Genomic DNA, 5,863 nt, shown 5'->3' with positions numbered 1-5,863 from the left:
GAACAGGGAATAGCCAGTATAGGTCCAAGCAGGATTGTTCAGAATCTTTCCCCAATCTTCTTGCTACAGAATAGAGCCTGAAAAAGAGGCCAACTCACAGAGGAGAGTAGGGCAACCCAGGTGGAAGACAAAGGGAAACTTCCCCCTGTAAATATTGTACCTGAAAGCCAGCTCTACCCCTGGGCTTTATAGGGGTCAATAAATCCTCCTCACATTTTGGGAGTTTCTGCAACTTGCATCTGAAAGAGACCCTTCCAGTCAGATGGGTATGAATTACGATCTCCGTCTTCATCATGTCTTATTATTGAGAAAGGAATCTAATTATGAACAAAAACAATGCCTACCTGCAGCATAGATTGTCAATAATAATTGCAATCCTTGATCTGTAAGGTCAGTAAAATCCCCTAAATATTCAGTATTCTTACCCCTTCTGCTATTGAATCTTGCCTTTTTTTTTTTTTTTTTTTTTTTTGGTCTGAGGCTGGCAACATTTCCTATTGATTTATAAATAAATATCCGTGACATTTATGTTACCTAATGAGTACAGATGAGTACACATAGGACTCAGACTTTACCCTATGATGAAGTGAAAGGTTTAAAGAAAAGTTAGTCAGAGTTTTTTATTTTGAATAAGTGGGGGAAGCCAACGAATCGAGAAGTCTACCCACTACTAGTGTTCTTACTTTGTCTTTTACAAATTCAAAATATTCCGTACTCCAGGTTTCCTTTAAGTGAATATTTACAGTTTCTTTCAAGAGGAGTGAAGAAGGCAACTTGAAAGATCACATACTGCTTTCAGAACTCAAAGTAATTTTTTTAAATTGTGTGGGAGGGGAAAGAGCCTCTTAACCAATTAGCCAAGAGGACACATTATACTTCAGGATTAAAATTACCAAGGTATGTGTGAGGATTTTCTACGTCACCAAAGAGATTCTTCAGCTACTGAAATGAGGAAGAGGGCAACAGTTTTGATGGTTCAACAATCAAATGACTAAGATGATGAAGAAGTAGGTAGGACCAATATACCTTCAAGTGGTAGAGATTTTTAATGTGGCAGAAGAAGGGGGTTCAATATCCGGTTTATTTTCCAATTTAAGTGATTCTTGTAGGTAGTATTCTAACATACAGAAGAGGGTTTTCCAACTGAATGCATTGATTTTGTCTTCTTCCACAGGTAGCAAAAGTTTGGCTTGGTTTTATAAAAAGCTATCTTAGCATGAAGCAACGTAACACATTACCAGAACCTTCAAACTCCCGCAGATAATTGTTTCAGGGTTTAGAGGAGAGTGACATGGAAAACGATGGTAATACAGGGAAATATAAGACCCTGTTTCTAAAGCTTTATCAGCATTGGGAGTAAGAATATTCTTTTGCTAACCAAAACAAATAAACAAAACAAGACAAAAACCGTACATAAAACAGGTGGTTGCCTTGTTATTTTTATAGTCAAAATGTATCTCTTGTCACATCAGCTTGCTGATTTTCTGATATTTTAGGTGCAAAACAGAAAAGTGAAGATCAATGTTTAAATAGCATCTATGCGATACACCGGGTTGACTATTGGACATAAGACGATTCTAAGTTCTCTTTCTCCAACAGGATGGTAAGAACGTGGATTATTTTCTGCCGCTCAAAGAATGGACTAAGAATGGGTTGGGTCCATAGACTTTAATATTCACTTTTGTGGATATTGTGAGAGAATCTTAGGCACTTTGAAGAAAAGAATTGCTTTGCTTTGTATTTTGGTTTTGGGGTTTTGTTTTGTTTTGTTTGTTTGGAGGAAAGTGCGTCTGCCTCAGTCAGGTCATGGTGGATGTTTCTACCCTTTTTTTCTCTACCATTCCCCTAAAGAGAGAATTTTATTTTAATCAATGAATTTAAATTAAATCATTTTAATTAATTAGTTAATTAATTACAATTTAGATTAGATTAAATTTCTCCCTAATGAGAGGGATGGAATTAAAAACTAAGGAACAAGATTTTCTCGAGGAGAGTTGAGTTTAGGAGGGCCACAAACTGTTATAATATGTAAGATTCTTTTCACTCCCTTCCCAGGAACCGACTTTCACCCTCTTTGGGGAAATGAAGGCTCAGATATCCATTCAACTAAAGGAAAAGGAGGACAGTGGGCTCATTGTGAAGACTATAGTGGATCTCCCACAGTCCAATGACAGCAAGTACAGCCAGGCTTCAGAAGAAGTGCCCTCTGGTTCAGACAACAGCTGGCTTCATCATCTCGTACCTGAGCTTTCTCTAGGCTTTTTTTCCTTTCTGCTTCCCTTCCTCTGAATGAGCAGGCACCCAAATGCCTGATGTTCACAAATGATCTGGAATTGGTAGCATACATCTCATTGTTCTCTCTCTTATCGATCTGGTGGCAAGGAGAACTCTATCAACTATCACTATCCCAAAACTGGCTCACCAAGGGCCTCACATAGGGAACTTGCAAAAATACCGATTTCTGTAGATTTTTATTGAGGACAACACTTAACACTGCGAGCTACTCATTCTATGTCTCAATTTTTTCCCCTTAATTTCTCAGTCACTGAATTCTTTCTAAAGAGGCTTTCTTGAAGAGATGATATAAATAATTAAGTAAAGATGCCTTGCCCTGTTGTTCTAGACTGCCAGCAGAACCTTCCTCCATCGGATTTTTAAACAGAAAGAGCATAGATTACTGTGGAGACAGTTCATACCTGGAAAAAAAAAAAAAACCACTGAGGAAAACTTAGAATTCTTTAAGCTCATGGAAGCACACTCTTGAAGTACCATTCACAAGGCACAGGCTGCCATGGTGGTGTGAGAGAGATGGGGGGGGCAGAAGAATACGGGGGCCCAATTTGAGAAGGAAGATAAGAACAACTTGGATTGTCCCTTCTTTGAGGGAGCTTTGTAGTGGGGGGGCTGAGGGAATGGTTAAAGGGGGAGTTAGCCAGGGGAAGTTCTCCTGAAATTCTGAAATTGGGGGTGATTCTAAATAAAGAAAGTGGAATCTGCATCTCACCTGGTGTTTGCTCTCAGGCAAAGCCTGCAACATATCTCCTGTTGCCAGAGTGTGAGAAGCACAACAGGAACATGGAACGGCCTCCCGTGAAGGACCTGAGCAAAGACTGTTCCCGATTCTCCCAGAAAGGTAATCTTGTGTTGGAGCATGGCACAGAGATTAGCCAACAGCACAGTTAGCCAGGCTCCACCCCAAAACCATTCCACTGGGGATGCGGAGACCCAACAGAAGTGGACCCTGCTGGGGGAGTCAGGAAGAAGTGGCTCTGCCTTCCCGGGTGTCTAACAGACATCCTGTACGCTACCCAGTGATCCAACATCAGCCTCAGTCCTGCCCACGACTGCCCATGGCAGGCCGCAGCAACTGCACAGAAGCCGATGAGGAAAGTAGGCCACCTCATCTCACCCACCCCTTCTCCACCCAATCTCTACTTTGGGATGGGGGCCCAAGCCCATTGGATCTCTAACAGAGAGGAAACTCAGAAGTTCAGCTCTGAAATTGATAGGAACGGAAACTGTAATACTACTTGTACTGAAATGGAAAGATTTTCTGGACCAGACTAACTCTCCAAAAGATATTAAATTTTAATACAGAAATGTCCAGCTGTAACGGGTTAAATTTTCTGAAAACAAGAAGGAAAGGAAGCAGATAGAAGTTTAGGTTCTGTAAGCAAAACAAAGAGAATTTTATTCTTATACAACCTTATTTATTACTGCCCAGATCATACCTGTTACACTTTCACATCACTCGCAGCAGTGACCTTCACCGAAGGTACTAAGGCACTGAATTGACTTACAACATAAATCCTTAAAATGTAGGGGTTTTGTACAGAAAATTTTAATGAATCTCAATTCTATTAGCTTTCGTTTCTCAGCGAAACAAAGGTTATGGGAGAGAAATGCTTCTCTCTGCATAGTTTTGGGTTAGAAGGAGAATGAAGCTGCCTCCTTAGCGCAGTAGGCAGCGCGTCAGTCTCATAATCTGAAGGTCCTGAGTTCGAACCTCAGAGGGGGCAGTTCTGTTTGGGGCGCCTGGGTGGCACAGCGGTTAAGCGTCTGCCTTCGGCTCAGGGCGTGATCCTGGCGTTATGGGATCGAGCCCCACATCAGGCTCCTCTGCTATGAGCCTGCTTCTTCCTCTCCCACTCCCCCTGCTTGTGTTCCCTCTCTCGCCGGCTGTCTCTATCTCTGTCAAATAAATAAATAAAATCTTTAAAAAAAAAAAAAAAAAAAAAAAAAGAAGGAGAATGAATTAAAAAGAAAAATTGCACCAGGAAAGAATGTTGGTGCGAATGTTACGGGGCCGTGTCTGTGCCCGGACAGAGAAAGGAGCAGGTATGGGGGGAAGCCCGATACTGGCTTGGCGGGGTGCTGAGGCTCAGCACAGCACGTCCGCGAGCTGGAGGCAAACACAGAAGATGGAAGGCAAGCTCTAAAATCCACCACCCCAGTGCTTCTCTCTCTCCTTTCCAAACATCACGCTGTTTGTCTTCTGAGGATTCCAAAGAACTGCATTTCCATGTTATTTATTTTTTTTACGGCTACATCCTGTTTTCTCAGTACTGATACAGCATCATCTCATTTCTACATTTCTCCACTTTCAACATTGGGGTTGCTGCCCTTCTCCTGATTAATAACATGCAATGAACATCCTCTGTTTGAAGTTTCATGCACACCCACAAGTATTTCTCTGCAAAAGACACTTAGAAGGATACTTTGTCTCTACAAATCTCTGAGTTTTAAGTTTGGATAAATACTTTCCCCCTTTCTAAAAGCCTTTCCATTTGATACTTGCAGCAACAATGTTTGCGATGGCCCATATCCCCATTCTCAAGTTTGAAATGCTTGATGGAAGAATACGCACTCATATTGAATTGTTTTTAATTTGCTTTTTCCTAATAACAGGAAGTTTGAACCCTTAAGTTTATTTACAGATATTAATATCTAGTAATTACTTTTCGTGTCTTAGCCGCCCAATATAATGTGAATAGTAGTGGTGAATGTGTATAGAACATGTTATTCTCTTAACACAGCTTTTAGCTTTTAAATTATCAAAGTAGTAAATTTCATGAACAAATGTCTTAATGTTGACACATCCTTGCTCAGATATTTCATTAGGATGTGATTAATGGGTGTTTTTCCATTTCATTTCCTCACCATCCAGTAAACTTTCTCAATGTGAAGTTTGTGCCCACATTGTGGGAATTTTTTTCTATGATTTCTATTATGTCTTCACTTCTCCCTGACTCTCTCCTACAACAAAACAAAACAACAACAAAACACAAACAAAAACAATTACATGGATGTAGGACCTTAGGTTTCGATCTGCCACATACCTCCACATAAACTCATTTCTTAAAATATTTTTGTCGCTGATGCCCCTTATGTTCTAAAAGATTTCCTCAACTTTATTTTCCGGATTAGTAAGATATTTTTACCTATGTCCTTTCTATTTATCCCTTCTGTTAATTTTTAAATTCCAGCGATCAAAATTCTAATTTCCAAGAATTCCTCATTTTCTGATTTCTCCTTTTTCTCAACAATGTGTTCTACTTTCACCGATCAATAGTCTTTTGAATTTCATTGAGGATACTAATGAGAACTGATTTAATGTTTTCTTTAGTTCTTCAAATTATCTGTTTCCAACCATTATCCTAGTTCACTTGTTCTTCTCTTTTATACCGTTAGTTTTTATCCAATGTCTGGTGATCCTTGGTTGCCCATTGATTTTATGAATGATGAGCAAGGTTGATTGATGCATAGAAGTGGAGTGGGTTTCCTCTTTCTCCTTCATGCCTCTCTCCTACCTGGAAGGAGGAAAAAAGTCTCCAACAGCCTGCCTGCTTTATGCCCACATACT

The 5,863-nt window shown here is 40.1% G+C and overlaps 1 non-coding gene across 1 annotated transcript; it reads left to right on the top strand.

Annotated features, from left to right (window-relative positions):
- The first annotated feature begins 3,946 nt into the window (after positions 1 to 3,946).
- Positions 3,947 to 4,019, top strand: TRNAM-CAU (transfer RNA methionine (anticodon CAU)). The gene has a single exon. It is a non-coding gene; the product is annotated as a tRNA-Met (tRNA).
- The last annotated feature ends 1,844 nt before the right edge of the window (positions 4,020 to 5,863 follow it).

The sequence above is a fragment of the Ursus arctos genome, unplaced genomic scaffold (genome assembly GCF_023065955.2).
Source record: "Ursus arctos isolate Adak ecotype North America unplaced genomic scaffold, UrsArc2.0 scaffold_13, whole genome shotgun sequence".
NCBI lineage: Eukaryota > Metazoa > Chordata > Mammalia > Carnivora > Ursidae > Ursus > Ursus arctos.
This window is presented reverse-complemented; position numbering and strand designations above follow the sequence as displayed.